The sequence below is a fragment of the Amblyomma americanum genome, chromosome 1 (assembly GCF_052857255.1).
Source record: "Amblyomma americanum isolate KBUSLIRL-KWMA chromosome 1, ASM5285725v1, whole genome shotgun sequence".
Classification (NCBI taxonomy): Eukaryota; Metazoa; Arthropoda; class Arachnida; order Ixodida; family Ixodidae; genus Amblyomma; species Amblyomma americanum.
The window spans coordinates 63,075,409-63,099,067 of NC_135497.1; the positions used below are offsets into that span (position 1 = coordinate 63,075,409).

General features: G+C 48.3%; 2 pseudogenes; one reads left to right on the forward strand and one right to left on the reverse strand.

Annotated features, from left to right (window-relative positions):
• Nucleotides 1-4,797: 4,797 nt before the first annotated feature.
• On the reverse strand, nt 4,798-5,948 carry LOC144100059 (uncharacterized; annotated as a pseudogene).
• A 290-nt stretch (nt 5,949-6,238) lies between these two features.
• On the forward strand, nt 6,239-8,888 carry LOC144100167 (uncharacterized; annotated as a pseudogene).
• Nucleotides 8,889-23,659: the final 14,771 nt, after the last annotated feature.

A 23,659-nucleotide genomic window follows, 5' to 3' on the forward strand; every position in this document is an offset into this window, starting at 1 on the left:
TAAACCTTCACACCACTTGACATAGGTACAAATGTGGAAAGGAACAACCCCCTTGTTTCAAACGTACAAATAGATTATCGCGCTTAGTCCTCTCCCATGAAGGCTGCCAAACAAAAACGGCTAAGAGACGATAAAACTTTTGAATGCTAAGTTGAGAGCACGAAAGGACCTGCAACAAATACCACACTTTTGAAACCAAGTATACATTACTTATGTTTGCGCCCACGAATGGACAGGTCCCTTAGCGACCATTTCGGTGTTCGCCATCTGTGGCGGAGCAGATGGAAGTTGATGAAGACGACGCTCTGCAATGCACAGCGCGAGAGTGTGGTGCTGTTTAACATGAGGCGTGTTCGTCCGTGACTATAGCCTGAAAGTTTGTAACTAATGTTGATTATAACTTTTAGGCTGTCGCCGCAGCCGAACACGCCTAGTGTAAAACTTCACAACACCCCTGCGCTGTGCATTGCAGAGCGTCGTCTTCATGAACTTCCATCTGATCCATCCGGCGGCACTGCCCGCTCATCGTCGTGTTATAGGTAGCACAAATACGTGCCTATACACGAATCGAAACTGACAAGCAGCTAGTTCGCGGAGCGCCCACGAGGTCTCTGAGGGCACCACCGCGCCAGCTAAATTTAACGGCGGAACTCTAGCGGAAATCTGGTGCAGCTGTACGTGTTGCCAGACCAGCGGCACCGGCCCATGCGTTACGGCGCACATCAACTCGGAGAGCGGCGGAGCCCCTTTAGCTGCTTGTTAGGCAAATGGCTCGTGTATAATCAAAATGAGTTATTAGAGAGAATAGTGCGCAATTTATCATTTACAGCTGTAGCACGGCTGAATCTGCAGTCGTCACCGAGCCCCCGTAATCACGGGATCTGTAACGTCACGTTTGCTTCTGTATATATGTAACTTCGTCAACCGCAATAAACTCGTTGTTCGCTCAACTACCGGCCTGGCTACATGGCGGCAGCGGAACCCAGCCGATATGTCGATGGTGATGGCGTCCGCTCTACTACCGCCCCCGAAGCTATGGATGCATCGCACGGCCCTTGAACTAACCTGAAAAACATGGAAAAGTGAGTTTCTGCTATTTTCGGCAGCTACGCAATTCAACAAGCAGCCAAAAGACGTTCAAACAGCCACGTTGCTAGTTACCATAGGCGAAGAGGACAGAAATAATGTTGAAGTTTTGGTTAAGAAATCTGAGGAGCATTACAAGCCCGCAACGAACTTAACATTCCAAGAATTTCGTTTCGGTTCAAGGAACCGAAAAGAAGGCGAGACGTTTAACGAGTGGCTAACAGAACTGCGTGTGTTCGCGAAGAACTGTGAATTTGGGGACCTTGAAGACCGCATGTTGCGTAGCCGAATCATTTTGGGCACTCAGGTTAAGAGCCCACAGTAAGTACTGATCGCGGAAAAGCCGACGTACCAAAAGACGGTCGACATTTGCCGCGCGCAAGAACAAGGCAAAGTGCACTTTCGTGAAATAAGTGACGCCACGGGCGCCAGCGAAGTAAACGCGGTAGCAACAAGAAAATGCGTTCGCTACAAATGCGGGGGTCAAATGCACCGCTGTGACAGTGCCCAGCGAAAGGAAAAACATGTCGGAAGTGCGGAAGGCTGAACCATTTCGCTCGAGCGTGCAAGACGTCCAAGTTTCTGCGCAGAACCAACCAACAAATGCGAGAGTTACGAGCCGAAGACGACGGATTTTTTCTGCAAGCGTTGACTATCGGTGCGATAACCACCGATCACTGGAGCGCAACGGTCTACATTGAGGGCCATCCCATGATGTGCAAGCTAGATACTGGTGCCAATTGCTGTGTCATTTCAAGAAGAGTTCAGTTCAGTTTATTTACCTTAAAGGCCCCCTTGTATCGGGGGTATTACATAAGGGGTGGGATTTTAATGAAATGAGCAAACAAAACAGCGAATATTATTTAACACTGAAGGTGATCGGTTACATGTTCTTGAAAAATAGAGGATGAAGCGATGTTGACGATGTCACGGGGTAGGCTGTTCCAGTCCGTTGCTGCTCGAAAGAAAAATGAAGCAGAAAAGGTGGCAGTATGCGATGGCGGCCGGGCAACTTGTAGGGGATGACTGGTGCGGTGAGATATGCGTGCGGCAGTTGTGATATACGGTGACCGATTGAGGGAAGAATTAAATAATTTGTGATAAAGCGTGAGACTTGAAATGCGACGACGGAACGAAAGGGGTGGTAGTCCTGATAATGCTTTCAATGAAGAAATGCTGACGTCGTATGAGTATGAAGAGTGGATGAGTCGAGTGGCACGGTTTTGGACAGCTTCTAATGCATTAATTAAATAAGTTTGGTGCGGGCTCCATATGGCAGAGGCATATTCTAATTTTGGTCTGATGAGCGATTTATATGCGAGTAATTTTACGTGTTGAGGGGCAAGGCGGAGATGGCGCTTGAGAAAACCAAGTGTTTTATTCGATGCTGAAATGATGTTGCCAATATGGGTGCGCCAAGATAAATCATAAAACAAGGTGACTCCTAGATACTTATAAGATGATACTGAATCAATCGAGGTGTTAGAAATGGAATATTGGAAGCGATGCGGGCTATGGCGACGAGAGGATAAGAGTTTGCATTTATTAGGATTTAGGGACATGAGCCAGTTGTTACACCAATTAAGTAGGCTGTTCAGATCGGTTTGAAGACTAAGTTGATCACGAGAGTTATTAATAGTGCGGTAAATAACACAGTCGTCAGCAAACATTCGAATACTACAGGAAACGTGGTCAGGTAAATCATTAATATATATTAAAAAGAGTAATGGACCGAGTACAGATCCTTGCGGAACGCCCGAAGTAACCGGGAGGCTGTTAGACAGGTGGCCGTTAGCAAACACTGATTGAGAACGATTAGTGAGAAACTGCTCAATCCACTGTAGTATGTTAGGATGTAAGTTCAGCTGTGCAAGTTTTACTAGTAAATGACGGTGGGGAATTTTATCAAATGCTTTCGCAAAATCTAGAAATATGGCATCAGTCTGTTCGTTACGGTCAAGATTAGTGTGCAAGTCGTGAAGGAACAACGCTAATTGGGTTTCACAAGAGAGGCCCATACGAAACCCATGTTGTGAAGAATGGAAGAACTCATTTGAGTCTAGGAAATTTATAATTTGAGAGTAGATGACATGTTCCATGATTTTGCAGGGTACGCTAGTTAGTGAAATGGGGCGATAATTCATGGGGGAGTCTCTGTTACCTGATTTGTGGACTGGAACGACCTTCCCCGTTTTCCAGTCATCTGGAATGATCCCTGAAGAGAGCGATTGCGAAAAGATCAAAGATAAGTAGGCTGCACATGTTGATTTCACAATTTTAAGCAGTTTTGTATTATTCATGTCCATACCAGCTGATGATGAGAGTTTCATGTTATCAATTATGGAAGCGATACCATCTGTGAAGAATGTGATAGCTGGCATGATGGCTTCTGTGTTGAGCGATGGTAACTGTGAAGGCATGTCAAATTCACTCGTGAAAACAGATACAAAGGCGTTATTAAATATTTCCGCGCATTCATGGTCAGTAACCGCTTCATGCAAGTCGTTAGTCAGTGTAATATCATGATTGTGTTTAGGATTTAAAACCTGCCAGAATTGTCTCGGATTGCTGATTAGTAGCTTCGGTAAGTCAGTGTAATAAAATGAGCGCCTGGCGCTACGAACTGCAAGTAAGTATGATTTCTCAGGTGCAAGGTATTTTTCCCAAGTTGCTTGGTTATCAGTGTGTTTGGCTGTACGAAACAGGCGTTTCTTCTTGTTTTCTAGACGTTTTACATGCTTAGTAAACCATGGTTTATTGCGGTTATTTTGGAAAGATACCCTGGGGATAAACATATTAGAGAGTATATTTAACTTATTTTTGAATATCAACCAGTTTTCGTGAACAGAGTGAGTGTCGAATGTGGATTGGTACTCTGAAAAAAACATGTTAAGGTCTTCAGTTATTGCATCGTAATTCCCTTTATCGTAAAGATTTATTGTTTTTGTGGGTGGGTGCTTCTGAGCTGGGGTAAATGAAAATAGAGCATGTAAGATTTTATGGTCGCTGATTTCTGGAAGATAACTAATGGATGATAGGTACTCAGGGATATTAGTTAGTATTAGGTCAAGGGTGTTTGCGGTTGCATGCGTGGTGCGAGTAGGCTCCGAGACTAGCTGTGCGAGGTTAAAATTTAAACAGACATCAATGAAGTTCTTGGCCTCTGTATTGCATGTTAATGAGGAAGTGCCTAAACTCTGCCAATCAATGTCCGGATAATTGAAGTCCCCGAAAAGGAGAATGCGCGCATTTGGGTATTTAACAACAAGATGATTTATAGTATCATTCAGATGTCGACAGAAGTTTAGATTTGACAGCGGGGGCCTATAAGAAACGCCGAGAAGTACTGTTACAGGGGGAGTGCGAATAATCAGCCATAATGATTCCATATCAGATGTGACGTGTGCAATAGAGCATGATATACCTCGGTGAATTGCAACAAGAACACCGCCCCCCCGTGAGTTTTTTCGATCGTTTCGGTAGACGTTGAATTCGGGTAAGTCAGTTAAAACTTCAGCGTCGGACACGTTACTGTTTAACCAAGTTTCAGTTAGTATAAGTATATTGCTCCTGGATGACGAAATTACATTTGCATATGAGTTCACGCTTTGGGAGGAAGCTGCGGATGTTAGTGAATATCACGGAAAACGAGAGAACATTTGAGGGTGTCGCACGCTGGCGTTTTATTGGTGTAGGCTGAAGGGACGATAGCTACGCGAGTTGCTTGACGGTGTTGGATGAAGTGTCAAAAATATAACGGTTCAAGCCGATGTGAAGTGTTTTAAATCGGAAGGAAAATTTGGCAGACCTGGCTTTAGCAAATGCAACAAGTTGTTTTCGCGCGTGACGAACGGCATGCGAGAAGTCCTCTCCAACACTATAAACCGTGTCTTTCAGAATTCGCCCATTTTATAGGAGGGATTCTTTAGTTTTGCTACTTGTGAATTTCACGATTATGGGACGATTTTTATCTTGTGAGTGACGACCGAGGCGATGAGCTTTTTCTATTTCGTGAGGTTCTATAGTTATTTGAAGGTTATTACGGCAAACATCAATGATTAGTTTTTCAGATTCTGCCCACGTTTCGCTATCAGTAGAGTCAGGGATACCATAGAAGATGAGATTGTTACGGCGTGACCTGTTTTCAGCGTCCTCTATGCGGGTCTCTAGTTCCTGGATTATACGCGCCATGTTGCTTGTGTCAGCCTGCATCTTTTCAATGTCGTTTCGAAGGGGAAGTAGTGCTTGGTAGTGTGTTTCCAGGTCGGCCATACGATTGCTTAAATCAGTTATGGTTTTATCCGTAGTAGTGAGCTGGGATTCCAGACCTTGTACTTCGGCTATTAGTTGGGTTTGGCCTGCGGTTAGTTTCTGGAGTTCCGCGAGTACTGCACTGCTGTCGTTAGGACCAGGGTTAGTTTCGATATCTCCTGATAACAATAGCAAAGAATGAACAATAGTGACACACTCGGCGGCAATGGCAACACAGCACTGTGGGCTCGGGAACTGCCCCAGATTATAATTGCTTGATCTTTTGGCAAATGAGGTATATGATTTACTAACCTGCATCGCAAAGATCAGCGGATTAGATGGCTGCGCTGAGGTGCAGTCACCGAGCCCACAGAACGGTGCCGGTGGCGGGGGTGCTTTTATATGGGGGGAAGCTGTTGATGTCCGTGATGATGCGGCCGTCCAAGATTCCTTCGGCGCCGGCAGCCACTGTTCCTCTGTTGTGGCAGCAGTCATCCGGGGCGGGCAGCTGACGAGCGGCAAGCGGTAGCGTCCCGGCTCGTCACTGGAGCATGGTGGTGCGCAGTCAAACGACGCACCCGAAAGAAGGCTTGCCAAGGTCGGCAACAGTAGGCTGACGAACAGCTGGTTGATCGCATGCATCGCAAAGATCAGCGGATTAGATGGCTGCGCTGAGGTGCAGTCACCGAGCCCACGTGCAAAGCTGCCAGAAAAGCCTCAACAAGCCTGCAATATCAAGCTCACAGCATTTTTTGGACACAGAACGGCCGCGCATGCGAAAGTTCAATTGATGCTTCCTGCAAACGACACAACCGAGGAACAAACGTTTTTTACTGTCGAACAAGACGTCCCTGCCACTTTGAGTGGTGCAGCAGCGGAAAGTCTCGGCTTCATATACCGTATGCAAAACATACAGCAAAAACTGTACCCGCCAGCGCAACCTTTTACAGACGTCTTCGAGGGACTCGGGCAGCCAAAAGACTTCGAGTACGACATGAAGCTCAAGCCAGACTCGGTGGGCGTCGTCGTTCCAGCAAGACGATTTCCTGTGGCTGTTCAGGACAAGGTAGCGGCTGGGCTACAGCGTATGGAAGCACAAGCGTCATATCAAAGGTAACCGAGCCTACGGAGTGGTCTAGCCATATGGTTCCAGTTGTTAAGAAGGACAAGGTTAGAATTTTCCTGGAACCTACCGCGCAAAATAAAGTGCTGCTGCGCGAACATTACCCAATGCTAACCCGAGAAGACAGCCTCGCCGCTATCCGGTGCAAAGTACTTCTCAACGCTCGACGCGGCGTCAGGATTTTGGCCAATTAAACTCTCTGAATCAAGCTCTAAACTATGTACCATGAGCACGCCGTATGGGTGCCATCGGTCTCTCCGAATGCCTTTCGGCATTGCGTCACATCCAGAAATATTCAAAGCAGCTATGCATCGCTTGCTGGAAGGCTTACCGTGCGTAGCAGTCGTAATGGATGACATATTACTTTGGGGCCGCACGAAGGAGGAGCATGACCACCACCTGTCGCTTTTGTTGTCACGCTGTCTTGAAAACAACCTCAAGCGTAACCTTTAGAAATGCACCTTTTTGCAGCCCGAAGTCCGCTACTTAGGGCACATCCTTAGCACAGAAGGCCTCCGCCTAGACCCAGGTCGTGTGAAGGACATATTGTAAATAAAAGAGCCAAAGAACAGTAAGGTACTCCAAATCTTTCTTGGCATGATGAACTATGCGCAACGTTTCATTCCTAACATGTCCGCCGTGCCTGCCCCACTGAGAACTTTGCTGCGCAAAGACATTGCATGGGTTTGGACCGAGGCTCAGCAACGAAGTTATGAAATGTTGCACCAGAGCTTAGTGAATGCACCAATCCTTTCATTCTTCGATGCAATTAAGCCGGTCACCCTTTCGGTCGACGCGAGCCAAATGGGAGTTCGTGCAGAGCTTATTCAAGACGGCCGCCCCGTCGCTTTCTCGTCACGCTCACTAACACAGGCGCAGCAATGCTACGAACATATTGACAAACTTTGGCAATTCTGCATGGCTGCATCAAGTTTCACGATTACATCTTCGGCCAGGAAAATGTAACTGTTGAAACGGATCACCGCCCCTTGGTACTGATATTCAGCAAGCCACTAAATCAGTTCACGCGTTTGACTTTGCAGCGATATCCTATTAAGCTGATCTACAAGCCAGGGAAAGCTGTTTTTGACTGATGACTTATCTAGGTTCCCTAGCAAGCAACTCATGCAAGAATAAACGGAGCAATTTCAAGTAAATGTGCTTGAATACGTTTCTGCTTCGCAACACCGCCTGAAGGAACTTCTTGCGGCCACCAATGAAGATTCTGCTCTCGTCAAGCTTCGAGGTTACGCCGAAACAAGCTGGCCAGAAAAGGCGATGTACCGGAAAATGCGCGTCCGTACTGGTCCCACAAAAAAGAGATGCACAGGCAAGACGGTCTTCTTTTGCGTAGTAACAAGGTAATCGTACCATCTTCAGAAAAAGCGAGAAATTATGCTGCTGCTTCACGCTACGCACCCGGGAGCGATAAAGATGAAGGCACGGGCAAGAGGAACATCTAACGGCTAAATATGTCACAGGAGATAGAGCAGTTCTGCAAGAATTGCGCTGTCTGCCAAAAATACCAGCCACGAAACGCGAAAATTCCTCTTTGCTTCCACGACATCCAAAGCGGCCGTGGGAATTTGTTGGCATGGACCTGTTCTTCCATAAGGGTCGTCAATTTGCCGTAATTGTGGACTTTTATTCCTTTTTTTAGATCCGCGAACTCCGTCGGAGCACTGCTAGAGCTCTAACGTCATGGTGCGCTCAGCTGTTCACCACACATGGCTTACCGCTTAAGCTCTGCAGTAATAACGGCCCACTGTTCAGTATCCGGATTTTCTAAGATTTCCTGCAGCAGCTAGGCGTTGCCCATATTACGTCAAGTCCGTATTATGCCCGCTCTAATAGTATGACGGAAAGAGCAGTACAAGAGGCCAAAAAGCTTCTAAAGAAATGTTCACGTAACCGAGTTGACTTTCATATGGCGTTGCTCGAATGGCGCAACACCCCCAGAGATGATATTCTAGAGTCACTTGTGCACAGACTCATGGGCCGGCACACCAGGACCTTGCTGCCTGTGCCCACCAGCCACCTTGTACCAGAGGCAGTATCAAGCAAAGCCATTGACAGCAGGCTCCAGGATATCCGTCAACGCCAGAAGGTCTACGATAACCGCGGAACGAGGCACCTATCACCACTGTCTCCAGGGCAGCCAGTCACTACATACGACATCCTCCAGCACACCTGGTCGCCTGCTCTTCTTTTGAGGCCAGCCGGCACGCCCCGTTCAGCGATCCTGAGAACGGAAAATGGTCGAGAAATCAGACGCACAAGAGAACATCTGCGGGACATAACGACCGATCGCGAAGACAGTCCAGCAAAGGCTCCCAAAGACTGCCTCACTGAAGTCCACTCCTTTCAATCAAGAGCTGCGCATAATCACGATGACTCGCCACAAGCCCTGTCGATACCCGCAACCTGAAAGGCATAATTAATTTGTCTTAGTAATGGGGAGATGTAGCACGGCTGTATCTGCAGTAGTCACCGAGCTCCCGTAATCACGGGATCTGTGACGTCACGTTTGCTTCTGTATATATGTGACTTGGTCAACCGCATTAAACTCGTTGTTCGCCCAACTGCAGGCCTGGCTACAACAGCATGAGCGCGAAGTTCCCCGAGGAATGCGCCGATCACGACGACTGCAGCCCCGCGCTGAGATTGTGTGCACAGTCTAACGCGATTTGAAGGTAATCCCTTCAGGCTTAACCTTTTAGGAATAAACTACTGTAACGCAGTTTATTTTCGCAAGAAGGCTGCAACGAATGCATGAACTTAGCTAGCCGAAGGATTCCTGCGTTCTGCAGCATTGTTTTTTTTGGCGCCATCGTGACAGCGCACGCCACCAAATATTTGATCTTCCGTTTCAGCTGGAACGTACGTGATAACCTTCAAATCACGCTAGACTGTACATGGCTGTTCACAAAGAGTACTGCTGATTTACTTGGCATAAAGCGCGGGGTGCGCTCTCCTTGTCTTAAATATCACCTTTATCACTTGCTCATTAGTTGCAGTTTTCCTCGTTTTCACTACGATAACCTGAGAAACGCTTCGCGTAGGACCTCCGCTTTCAGCTCATTATACACGCTTCCTCCACCATCACCATGCTTGATTTTAAGTATCTGTATCTATAAATACCACTTACATTATTTAAAACAGCCAAATGTTTTGTCTTCGACGCTGACGACTGCTGCCGACAGCCTTCAGCACTGCTCTGCAGACCGGGTAACGTCGGCTCTTCTCCCTTATTGTACGCGCGTCCTGCGATGTAAGCAATCGTCCCTGGAGGTCACTGTAGACAGAACTGCGTCTGACGACCATTTGCATGTGCTAAAACATGTGAATGCGTTCTCCACAATTGCCAAAATCGCACACACGAATCCTGTGGACTGGTTATAGGCCCCGTCACGAAAGAGGTCAGCAGTCCTCTGTAGATTGAAATTTAAACAGCATACATAGGGTGCGCCGACGTCGAATCCGGTGACCATGGGATGCCAGTCGGCCATGCTGCCGAACCACCGCCTCTAGCTTACCGCAACCTCTGTTAGCCCGCATTGTGTTGGTTCTCGTTCATCCGTAGCTTCAATATGGATTTGTGTGCCACCCTTGGGTGCTCCAACCGTGGCGACAGGTCCAGGCGAAAGAAGTAGCAGATTAACATGAACTACTTCCGCATTCGTAAGATAATCGTAGGCATGCAAGTACGAGCGCTCCAAGACTGCCAGTACGAACCGGCGCAGGCTGTGACTGGTTCGCATTAAGCGCGACGATTTGGACCTCGACGACCCCAGTTTTCTTGTGTCCGCAGCGCAATTCGTGACAGGTAAGAGGCTTTTGCCCTGAACTAATTGTTTGCGACAACATGGGAAGCAAGGACTAAATCCTGAAGTGAATGTTGCTGTTTGGATTGACGCCATTCGATTTGTCTGACAACACCAACCCAGACCGGGTCCCACGTCGCTGTATCTTGGCTACAGCATTAGGCTAGCCGGTTCCGATCGCCACGACCGCAGCGAGCAACGATGGCAGAGAAAGCGGCGTGCAGAGGCCAAGCTTTTCGTCTGGTAGGCGCATCGCAGACAGGCTTCTCGCCCACCCGCCGGAGAAATGCTTGTGTGCCTGCAATAATTTGAACGCTTTCATTTCTTCCAATGTCACAAAGCTGGAAGAGTACAAACACGATATCAACGTCGGTAACTTCAGGTAACACATAAATGTCCATAGCCGTGTCGACTCCCGGTCGCAGGGTGTACGGACCCATATTGTCGCAAATTTTTACTTAGTCTGAGTAGCGTACGCGCGCCGATCGAATAATTTCAGAGTAGTGGCCTGCACTGAAGGTCTCATTCCTCTCTGGAGTAGGCATCGCAGCGAAAGGTTGAGAAAATAATCCAAAACGTCCCAGGAGCGCCCAGGCATCACAAGGCGGACCGGAGCATTCAGCCGAATGGTTCGGCAAGATGGCCGCCAACGCTTCATGGGGGCAGAAGTGACGTCACGTGCGAGCTATGTATAGAACCAAATTTGCGCTTGCGTGTTTTCTTTTTTCAAACGACTCGAACACTTCCTCCTATTGTCAATATGTTCTGCGGAAATTTTCATGCGCTAAGTATCCGCTAAATATATTTTCTGTTCCACCTACGCTGGAGCAGCAAAACAGCGAGACGCGGGGAACACCTCAATGAGGGCGGGGCAGAGATTGTCATGTGGCACGTACGTCACTCAGTGACGCAATTTGATGGGCGTCGCTGTACGTCATACGCAGGCATGCGACTTTCGAATGGCGTGAGAAATAGCCCAAGTTTGCTAAGCCCCGATGGCGGGGGAGAGGGGTAATTATGCTTTTGAAATTCTAAATACTGATATGGCTATTGTTAACGGCCGGCTAAAATCTTGAATTGAAATCAGGCGCCTATCTGTAATCGTTAAAAAGTTTAGAACTGTTTAGTTAACTCCGTTAATTGTGAACGTGATTCCCTTGTTCTTTGACGTCAGCCAACACAGGTCTCCACAAAAAGCTATGCCACAAAAAGCTATGCCACGAAAAGCTATGCCACGAAAAGCTATGCCACGAAAAGCTATGCCACGAAAAGCTATGCCACGAAAAGCTATGCCACGAAAAGCTATACAACAAGCTATGCCACAAAACGCTTCTCCATGCCTCAAAAAACCTACATTAAAAATTACCAGCGGCCTTCCCTAAAACACTTGGTATATTGCCTTTGTGTGTCAAGAGATGGTTACTAGTCAGCGCTCTATGCTGTCCCTTCATTAGCAACACTCCGAACCAATTCAAGCGCTGTGGCTCTCAAAATTTCTGCCACACTAGCGTGGTTCTACAGACATGTTTTTTCCAGTCTGTGTTAGCACAGAGACAGCGCTCCCTATTGTTGTGTAGCCCACATCGTCCCTTATGTTATTTAGTTTGCCGCTGTTTTGGCGTTCTACTCGTTGATGCAAAGGCCTCGGCTTTCAACGTAAACTTTCTTTACATGAGAAGACATACTGAAGAGCGTGTCAACTCTGTTTAGTTATAATAAAGTAAAAGAACACCAACAGCCACGTTATGTACACTGATATGTGGTCACGTGGTGTGACGCGTGACAGTACCTAGGTTTCACCGCAGACGTTCGTTTCAGCCAGTTTTTGCGATTTATTGCGTCTACGAAGAATTAGCTATTTGCCGTTAATACCATATGTATTAATAATATCATATCCAACCTAGGACTCGTGCCGTTGCGCTGCTCCGCTTGATGGTGTCATACCAATGTATCAGTGTAAGGCAAGCTTTTTCGTTTTGCCATAACCTCATGTTCCGGTCAATCCTCGTCCCTTTAAACTGTCACGGACACAAAATATCGCACGAAACGATATGAATTGTTTCGTGGGCGTGAGGAAATGTCTCCTAGCAAGTTTCCGCCGCAGGCTTTGAGGAACATAATTTGGTATGATTTTGAATGTTGACCGAGGAGCCGCTCGGCACTTCCACAAACACTTGGTAACGTCAGAGTGCACATTCACCAATTGTTGTGACGTCACCGAACCCAGTGGTTGTTTACAGGAACAACCGGTGCTTGCCGGTGACGCCGGCGGCATCAGTATTGTGGTCGTCTATGCAGGATGGCCGGTCGACCATGATGTCAAGGTGTCGTTGTGCGCTGGTGCCCACCGAGACCAAAACTGCCGGTACAAAATTTTCGTAATTAATTATTAACCCTTCAAACTGGTGTTCGGACCTCATTTCTGCGATTACAAGGCGCATAGGCCCATTTCCAGGAAAAAAATTGACACCAGAAACTTTGTGTTTCTATCCCTTTTAACAAGATCACGGACGACAGGATAGGAAAAGCGAGGTTACACAACACAAGCTTTGCTTTGCAATAAACGCTTATTCTGCCAACAAAAGGTGATAAAGGCAGACGGAAAGATCACCTGGAAGGAACGGAGTTATAAACCACGAGAAAAAGTTGCGAAGGAAAACAAGGTCTCAAAAATAACACTGCTAATCATTCAGGCTTTGAAGAACAGGCTGACGTCGCCAACCCTCGGGGGAAGATCATGGCCACCGAGGAAGAGTGGCTGCAGGGGCCGCAAAATATAGCACTGCATACAAACAGCCTTTATTCGTGCCCAACATCATCATGGGGAACCGGAACCAAAGGCTCACAAAAGACGACGACGACCGTGGAAGGCCGGATGCGGAACAGAAGAAGACGAAGCGCTGCTAGGCGCGTTCGATTCGAACCAGGATGAGGTTGCCGACGAGGGCTAGCACTGCCCAGCGAGGCTGGCGCGACGCATTATCTCCCGCATCCTCAGCCTCCACTGGGGACGACCCCGTCGAGAGCCTCAAGCCCGAGCAAGGCATGGAGTCGACCCCGACGCCCCTCGACGAACAGCAGTGCCCTGTCGACGAGTACCTGGACTCCAAGGAAGTCATGCGAGGCATCCAGAACACAGACCCGATGTGGTTCGGTGCGCTGACATCGGTCCCGCTGTCCGTCGAGCAGAAGAGGTCCCCACAGGAGGTCAACGTGCTGACCGACCAGAGGAAGGCCGCCGCAGAGTCGAGGCGGATCGAGGATAACGGCGGATACGTGTTCCAGAACCAGGCGGGGCCCCCACCGTTTCGCTCTGGTGGCACGCCCTTCTGTGGACCACATGATATCTACCAGAGTGCGTTAATTTTTGATATCTACAACAGTGCGTATATTTCGCTTTTTCACGTCTTCATTTTTCTTCAGGACACTGTGTATTTTTTAGCGTTCCCCCATTCCTTGCGTGCGCTCATATTCCGGTGACATTTTTTCCATGCAGAGAAGGCCTCCACCTCTTGCTTGACCATGGAGTCGCGGTTCGACAAGCGGCTAACGGCTAGCGGGCCCGACTGAGTGGAACTTCCGCGTTCACGGACTCTGGCCCTTGCGGCGGCGTGCACGGCGCCACTGCGCATGCTCAATCGTTTTAAAACCAATTTTTTATCAGTAACTAAATAACGGAGAAGGTGGAGAGAGAACGTCTTATCTTCCACATGACTACTGCATTTTCGCTTATTGACGCTAGCTGCGGTTGATTCCGCAGTGCTCTGCAGTACGACATTGTCAGTTTCGCTGTCTAATATCGCAAAGTGCTCATAGTTTTGATAAAGCTATCTTGCTAACGTTTTGCGTTCAGAGTCATTCACTGTGATACACTTTGTGCGGTTTTATCCTGATCACGGTGGTTGTTTACTGTATTTTTCTGTTCATGCTGGAGCAAACATTGCCGGTTTTATAACAAAAGGCGCTGTTCTTGAAATTTGAAGCTGGAGGCACGCGCCATTTGCGACGGGGCGTTTATTTGATTTTATAATACCAAAAGCTGATTTTAAAATGCCTTTTATTTGTTCAAAAGAAAGCTTGGTGTCCAAATGCCGCGCGGTTGCGTTAGAAACACCGCAGAAGAAAAAAGAAGGAAAGGAAAAATTCATGAGTGGAGACACTTGCAATCTTGCAGTGTTGTCATATGCCTTCAGGACTGCTATATTACTTGTGCGCTAATCCTTAACGCGCTTCTCCAGTCTTCTACGCACGTATGCGTAACGTGCCGGCATGCTGAGTGCTTTCTCTCGCTAATGTGACGGCAAACACCCTTTCCAGCTCGATTTTTCACACTAGAAACCTTTATGTAATCAACAGTGACAATATATTTTTCATTTGGAAACTTTATGCATTTAACAGTAGCAAGACTATGATACCTCTTTGAGGTCCTGGTGGGTACGAGGGTACCGATCAAGTTCCACCGCATAGCATCGTTTTATACCGTCTTACGCGAGTTTCAGTACCATGTTAAAATCAGTTTATACCGATCAATCCAAGCTTTTGATCCTATCAGTATAAGGCAAGATATATTTTGATTTCCACCCTGATCTCGCAACGAACTCCGCGAACGACTTGACAGGAGTGAAAAGAAAGGGTGCTCAGGGCACGCGCTGAATGTGAGAAGACGAAAAGGTGACATGTAGAGAAAGAGAAAGCAAAGCAGGAGCGAAAGTGGCGAAGGAAAACAAGGTCTTTTGAGCCAGATAGAAAAAGAGAGATAGATTGAAACAATTTTTATTCATCAATTTTTGGTGGAATGGGTGGGTTGGGGGTGAGGGGTTAGGCCCGCCAGGTGGCCACGAGCCTTTGGAGCACGGCGATCCCTTGGGGTCGGGGTACCGCTCACAGAGCTCCAGATCTATCGGGGGAATGTCACAGGGACAAGCGTGAAGAATTGTGACATAGGGTGGCCTTGGGAAGAGAGAAAAAATTTTGCGCGTATCTATCGTTCTCGGAGGTCGAGCTAATTTCTAAAAATAGTGATAAAAAAAATGCTTGCGGCGCTGCACGGAAAAAAAAATACGATCCCTGAGGCAATTTGGTTATCGTGAGGCCGAGGAACGTAGGTGTGCGCTCAGGCTGAGAGCAGGAACCCAGCTTTATTCATCGCCGCGCCTTTATTATTCCGTGCCTGGGGGTCCGGAGACAGAGGCTGATAGAAGAAAACGTTGACAACCGTCGGAAGCCGGAGCAGGAGGCGCGCGACAGAAGCATAGGCACTTCTCTGAGCCTTTGGTGGAATGCAGAATGTTCAAAGGATTATAGGCGGCGCAAGGCAGCCTGGAAGAAACTTATCCATAATCAATGTCCCCGGAATTGGATCGATTATAAGTTTCTTGCAGCTACCTTCAAGCGCACAGTCGCTAGGGCAAGAGAAAAATATGATGAAGAGAATTATGACCATCAATCAAAATCTAATAACAGACAAGCCTTGTTTCGCTTTCTGAGGTCAATGAACAGGCTGCCACCGCCTCACAACATTCCCTCTAATGTGCTGACTCCAGTAGAGCTTGCCAGTTCATTAGAAGAAATTGGCAAAGGCTTGGAACACCGTTTTTCGGCTGCGCTTTCTCGCCCACATCTGCTTGGGAATCACTATGATGATTTCCTTAATGTCTCGGTTTCTGAGCTCTCCCAGGTGATAAATCGGTTACTTTTTGCAGCTCCTGGTCCTGACCGTGTCACCTCTGCGATGATTAAAATACTGTTCGACGAATCCCCCAATGCTATATTGGAGCTGTTAAATTACTCTTAGAACCCCATGGATCCCGGATGTATGGCGTGTTTCCAAAATTATCCCGGTGCTTAAAAAGCCAGGCGAAGGGTTGGTCTTAGACAACATTCGACCAATTTCATTGACATCGAATCTGGTGAAATTGGTTGAACGCGTGCTGTATGGACGAATCATGCCCATTATTACTGAAAAGGGACTACTTAACCCCTGTCAGATTGGTTTCAAGCCTGGGTGCTCTATATGGTGTGCGCATACTGACCTCCAAAGTCGTGTCCGACTAGCGCGCCGGCGTCGACAGTATGCTGCGCTGGTAACTCTAGACATCTCGAAAGCATATGACAGTGTCGAACATGGGCCTCTGATGTACAGACTACGGGCTTTGGGCTTGCCAAGTTATTTTGTGGAATGGGTTTCAGCTTTCCTGGCTGACAGAGAATTTTATTGTTGTCAACGCGGAGTTTCTACAAGGAAATTTCATCAATCTAGAGGTGTGCCTCAAGGTGCAGTTCTCTCCCCTGTTCTATTCAACCTCTTACTCAGTTCGATTCCGACTTCCCCTGACGTGACTACGTACGTGTATGCAGACGATATAGCTTTCTTTGCTGCTGCGAGTGATTTACATTCTGTGTATATAGTTTTACAGTCATATTTAAATTCCCTTGACCGATGGTTATCTGAATTACACTTAAGTCTTAATGTAAACAAGTGCGCTCTGTTACCTTTTCCGGTTACTCAACAGGTACACATTTCATTGACTTATCGTCATCATGTCATTCCTCAGGTATGTTCCCTAAAGTGTCTCGGGGTAACTTATGACTCCTCTCTCTCTTGGCGGTCACATATAGATCAGGTTGCTGCGAAAGGGATTCGGGCGGTAGGCCTTCTGCGAAGGATGAGTAGCCCTCGATGCGGTATGCGCAGACATCCTCTTCTGCTGATTTACAAAATGTATATCCGGCCAATCTTGGAATTCGGTTGCGTTTTGTTTTCTGGAGCAGCTGCATACAAACTGCGCCCACTTCTGCTCTTACAGCGAGAAGCTCTGCGCCTGTGTTTGGGTCTCCCTAAATACGTGGCAAACAATGTTTTGTATCTGGAAGCGCTGGTGCCGTCTCTTACTGCAAGGTTTCGCCTTTTGACAGTACAAACGTTTTTAAAGTTTTGCGACTCGGAGCAGCATGCATCCGAGTTGATCTTCCTAGAGCAGCGACCGGAGTTCTTGAGTGTCGGATGGTCTCGCCTTCAAACTCCCCAAATCTGTTTCGTTGAATCTTTGCTGGGCCCACTCAACGTGCGAATACCTGAAATTGTTCCGGTGCGGTCCATCCCCGCAACTGTGTCTATCATCTACGATGACATTTATCCATGTAATGCAAAATTACTGCCTTTCTCATGGTTAAATGGTATGTTGCTGGGTTATTTGTCGGCCTTCAGCTCACATGTTGCAATTGCGACTGATGGCTCGGTGTGTGCAGAAAAGGTCTTTTTCTCTCCGTCTCCAAGATTTCACTCCTATCTATTTGGCTGAGTTTCTAGCAGTGGTTCTCGCTCTGCGCAAGGTACCAATTTCTTTATCTGCAGTAATAATAATTACGGACTCGTTATCTTTATGCACTTCCCTCTCGGCGTCCACTGAATCGCAGCTCTTTCGGATACTAAAATTCCTGATCCCTCCACACATCAATTCGATTTCTTTGGTTTCCTTGGCTCAGGGGTCCTCTATTAAATGAATCAGCTGATGCATTAGCGAAGGCAGCCTTGAGTGGACCGATTGTTTACCCGCTTCCAACAACTGCTTACATCACGGCGGCACGCTTTCGACGGTACACTGTAATTAACGAATTGGGCGCATCAGCGCTTACTTCCTTGGACGACTTCCAGCACCTACTGTTCCCTTGGAGAAGCTCAGTCTGGCGATCGCGCAATCTTGAAGTTTCCTTCACGAGGCTACGTTGCCGGTTGCCGCAACTAAATTTTTACCTCTACAGGCCTGGTCTGGCGATCTCCCCATTGTGTCCGTATTGTGCGGAGCCGGAAACAATAGAGCACTTTCTTCTGTTTTGCCGTCGCTACTCATCGATTAGCATGCGACTATTAGAAGTCCCAATACAGAATCTCAGTTTGCGCCTGTCTTCTGCGGTTATTCTGTCTCTTGGCGCTTCTATGATTGGCCATACCAATGGGAATGTTTGCTCTGCCGTTCAAAATTATCTCCTAGAATCAAAACGTCAACCATCATGAGCTTACGTCCTGCCCATCCCATTATCAGCTTCTGTATTTCGGTTTTTACAACCACTTATAGTAATCCCTACCCCTTCTTTGCCTAAATTTTAGTTTGCATGACCCCCCTAACCTCCTGCAACCACCTCACCTAAGTAAACTGTGCGATCCAAATTTTGGTAGGTCATCCCATGCTTGCCACATGCAACTGGTCATTTAAATAGTCACCGCCTGGTTATGGCCAATCCCCCTTGTGGGTATGTGCCATTGTGTGAGGTCAACAACAACAACAACAAGAAGACGACGAAGGCCGTGCTCCTGCACGTGTTCGATTCGGACGTGGATGACACTGTCCACCAGGGCCAGCACTGTCCGGCGAAAATTGCGTGGCGTGCAGTTTCCGTCATCCTCAACGTCCATCAAGGCGTCAGAGCAAGGCATGGAGTCGACCACGACGTCCCTCCACAAATAACAGTGCCCTGTCGACGAATTCCCGGTCTCCAAGGTCATGCGAGGCATCCAGAACACGGACCCGATGTGGTTCGGTGCGCTGACATTGGGCCCGCAGTCCGTCGAGCAGAAGAGGTCCCCAAAGGAGGTCTGCGTGCTGACCGACCAGACAGACGAAGGCCGCCGCAGAGTCGAACCGGATAGAGAAGAGCGGCGGATACGTGTTCCAGAACGAGACGGTGCCCCCGCCGTTTCCTTCTGGTGGCATGACCTTCCGCCAGCCGCTCAACTTCTACCGGTGAACTTCCATTTTCGGACTGCCTTTCTTTTGCTTTACTTATCTTTTCTTCTGCTGTTTTTTACTCTTTGCAACCTGCTTCCAAGCACTCATGCTCTGCTACTTTTCGTCTATGCAGACAGTGCCTCTGCTGTCCTCTGCTTGGCCGTGGGGACACTCGACTGCCTGAAGATTTCTTTAGCGTGACCGACTGTCCGTAAACTGCACACTTATGGACTACGGCCCTTGTCGTGGCGCTCACGACGCCACTGCGCATGCTCAATAATAGCATGCTATCTATTTCTCACCCGCAACTAAATGAGTGAAGATGAGCCAGGGATACGCTCGTAGTTTATATGGCGTCTGTAACTGCGTTGATCTTGCAGCGCTCATCCATTACCATTGTAAGTTTCGCTGCGGAAATAAAATTCGTTCTTTTTATGAAGTTCTCTTCCAAATATTTCGCCTCCAGATCCATCACGTGCGGCCGAGAGACCCCAACGTGCACATTCCTCTGCGGCTTCGTGTTCTGACTACCCACGTTTCTTAGGCACGCTTGCGTGTCTGCGCAAGTCGTCCGCCTTTATGCACGTCCTCCTACATCATGCTGCGCGGCCGTACAAACGAACAGCCGAGGTCTGCGTACCCAATCTGTCCGGCGTTACTTTTACTCAGTAGTCGACTTAAATGGCTACGCTCAATGATTTTTCAGGATTGTAATATTTTAGGGTCGACTTTCAATGTGTCACAAAACGCATCTGCACTGCACCACAATAGTTGCACTAGAATCGCTATAATACCGGGTGTTATAGCCAACACTTTCAATTTTTTTCAAAAATTGTCTTTCTGGGTAAAAGTATGGCTTTTGCGGCATAGTGTTACCAGTGTTGGCGGACAATAGAAAACCGGTGAATCGTGTTTAGTTGTAAGCTGGTTATTAATTTTCAAAAATTGACTTTTTAACTTCGGTTAGAGTTAGGCGCATAGTTGCTATTAGACATTTGTAGCCGGTCGTAAGTAATAGCCATATCAGTTTTCAGCCATATCAGTTGCAGATCGACAAAATTTGCCTTTTTTTACTTGTTCCGTGCACTGGAGTGGTTGCTTTGCCTGCATGCTTTTGAACGCACATGTATTTTCGGACGATCCAGCCAAGTTTTATCGAGCCACAGCGTCGAGGGTAACCGCGTTTTCGGAATTCTAAAAACTGATATGGGTGTTTGTAACGACCGGCTACAAATATCTAATTGCAAATAGGCGCCTAAATCTACTAGTTAAAAAGTTAATTACTAAAATAACTAACCAGCTGACTAGGTAAGACAATTCACCGGTTTTCTGGTGTCCGCCAACCCTGGTAATACTAGGTCGCAAAACCCATATATTCACTTCAAAAAGCCTACTTTTGAAAATTTTTGAGTGTTCACTGAAGCTCCCGGTATATTTCTACACAGATGTGTTGGCTATTTTCCTCGGGTAATTAGTGTCTGCGTGCATGCCGCATCCGGAAACATCCCCTTCATCCTGCTGGCCGAAAATTGGCGGTGCTTTAGTTCTGGTTAAACCTGGAGTAACGCTATAGCTACAGCTGTCTGAGTGGAACTTGGTGACGTGACGTACCACGTGACGAACCACGTGATCAGCAACGGCGCCGCGCCGTCTGCAGCTGCTCCGCACCACGTGACCAACCACGTGACAGCGTGGCGGCGCAGCCACAGGGTGGCGGCGCCGCCACGCTGAAGGCTTGAAATGCTACCATAACTTAGCTATCACTACAAAAGACCGCAGTCCGGGCAAACTTGGGAGCGGCACCCTTGAGAGAGAGAGAGAATAAGCGTTTATTTCTTAAAGAGGGTATATGCATCTGTCTTATGGTTGGGATGCTTAGTTCAGATTCCCGTTGGTGGTTGCAATAACCCTTGATCGGTCGACCAGCCTTCACTGGTACTGCTATGACGACCTGGATAGCGCCGCCTTCCAAAAGCTAGGAGAGGCTAGAAGAGTTGGGTACGGGGTTGGCCCTATTAGTAATTGACGCCAGCTGGTATTAGGATTGGCGCCAGCAGGTCTCGAGTATTTCCATCAAGACAGCATCTGTCGCCAGGTGTCTGTGGGGCGCATTTACCGCGCTCGCCCGGTCGTTGCGTGGGACAAGCAAGGAGCAGGGTTCGGCGAAATCCCTGTAAGGAGTCGCCGCCGCAGCCAGCCAAGTGGTTCCGGCTGTCTTCCGACCTTCCCCGGCATCTCCTTCCCCGACTACTCCTGGCTTCCCGGGCACATCACCAGCGTGGGAACGGATCGTCACATCGGCTCGTCCACAGGCTTCGCCGGCCATCGCTAATGGCAGAACCACTGGGGATTATCTCCCGACGGGGTGCTCCGAATTTTCGTCTCGGCTTCTTCGAAGTTCGCAGCCCGGCGGGGAGCGGGCCGACCCGCTGACGTCTCCTGCAGCCCGGTGGGGTCTGGCCGCACACCCCTCTCCCTCGGGCTCAACTTATGTCAGGGCGTGCCCATGTGTGCGGAGGTGTCTGCGCGTGAGAGTGGACGTTTTAGCCACACCCACCACGGCGTGGGCGTCCCCTACCTGGGAAATTAAGGGAAGACGCAGTGTATAAAACTGGATTGCTGATGCAGTTGAAGCAGCTCACTTTTGAACTCAAAAGCTTGCAATGATGTAAAATAAACCAAGTCTTCTTTCTCCACTAACGAACCCTTCACTCAGCGGCACTCCTGTCCGGGTCGGAGCTGGCGTCATCTTGACCGAGGTTGTGTCGAGAAGCGACTCCGATCCCCACCTTCAACAACTGGTTGTCAGCGGTGGGATCGACCAGGTGACAGCGTTCTGCATGTACGGGTGAGCGCTTTGTCGTTGTTCTTTGATTCACGAGTCTTTAAACTCTGGGTAAAAAGTTTGCACTGCTGGTAATCGCGTGCCCCGCCGCGGTGGCTCAGTGGTTAGGGCGCTCGACTACTGATCCGGAGTTCCCGGGTTCGAACCCGACCGCGGCGGCTGCGTTTTTTATGGAGGAAAAACGCTAAGGCGCCCGTGTGCTGTGCGATGTCAGTGAACGTTAAAGATCCCCAGGTGGTCGAAATTATTCCGGAGCCCTCCACTACGGCACCTCTTTCTTCTTTCACTCCCTCCTTTATCCCTTCCCTTACAGCGCGGTTCAGGTGTCCAACGATATATGAGACAGATACTGCGCCATTTCATTTCCACCAAAAAAAAACAAAAAACCAATCACTTGTGTGTAGCACAGTGTAGTTTGCACAGAACCATAGAACATTAGTGAGTGGGCAAAGCCACCATTTGGGGCAGCGATCATGGACTTCAGGAAGGTTGATAAGGAAGAGCTGTTGCTGATGTGTGAGGAGTTGAATGTGGAAGAGGTGGAAGGAGTGAGGAAAGGGGCAATCATAAAAGCAATCAATAATAGCGATGCGGACGTAGAACGGATGCAAAGTGCGCGGGAAATGAAAAAAAAGAGCTAGAACGGCAAGAAAGAAAGCAGAGGATCAAAAAAAAGAAAAGCAAGCCGCTGAACAGACACAACTGAGAATGATGGAGCTCCAACTCGAAAGCCAGCGTCTGGCGGCCCAAAACGGGGGAGCAAGCATTAATGATAGATTAAACAGGGTAGAGTCTCACCGTACAGGCAATTAGATGTATTCCTAGAAGATGGGCGAAGACATTGGTCTGTACCTAATTAACTATAAAAGTGCGTGCCAAAAGAGCAAAATCGCAGAAAATGTGTGGCCACAGGTGATTGCGGAGGAAGGCCAGTCAGAAAAAGGAACTACCTCAAGAAAGTGTTTTTCTTCTAGACGGCCGGCTCTAAATGGAAACGTGGGACAGAGTGCAACACAAAAAAGGTAACCGAAAAGGCTCCAGAGAAGAGCGGCAGTCAAACAAAGGACGAAGGGCCCAGCAACACAGGCTGCGGGGCAGCGGCTAAGTACCTGTTGGTGCTGCGCTAGCTTGCTAAAGTTCTCCTTCTTTTTGTCTGTGCCTGCTTTCTCCTGTTCTGGGGTAATTGGGCGCGGGACGAGAGCTTAATGTCTACTTCTTCTCCCGGCCGGGGGTTTTCCCCTTGGTCGGCATATCTTCCTCAAGACCAGCTCCCAATTGATCTCTTTTTCCGCAGTGGAGTTTCGAGCATTCCGGTCGCTTTAGGGCCTTCCGATGGAGGCGCGATCCGACTGAACAACCCGGAGGCTGTACAGGCGGCTTTTCAGTCAACATCGAAGAACTTCATGCGCATTACCGATCTCCGGCAGTTCGGTAGGGGTGGCATTTTGTGCAGGTCATCGGATAAAGACTGTATTGAAGACCTGCTTAAGTGTACGACCTTCGCCAACCACCCGGTGAGCGCATTCATTCCGCCTCATCTAGCATGTTCCAAGGGCTTGGTCCGAGGGTTCGACTCTCGATTGAGCCCTGTGGAAACGCTTGAGAGCATCTCGCCTGCGGGAGTGATTGCTGTCCATCGATGCAGCAGGATGGTTGACGGAGTAAAAATTATTACGGAGTCCGTCATTGCCTCATTTGCAGGAATATTTTGCCCGTCAGAGATTAAGGTGTGGCCATTGGTTTTTCGAGTAGATGCCTTTAACTCTCGGCCCCTTCAGTGTCAAGACTGCTGGCGATTTGTCCA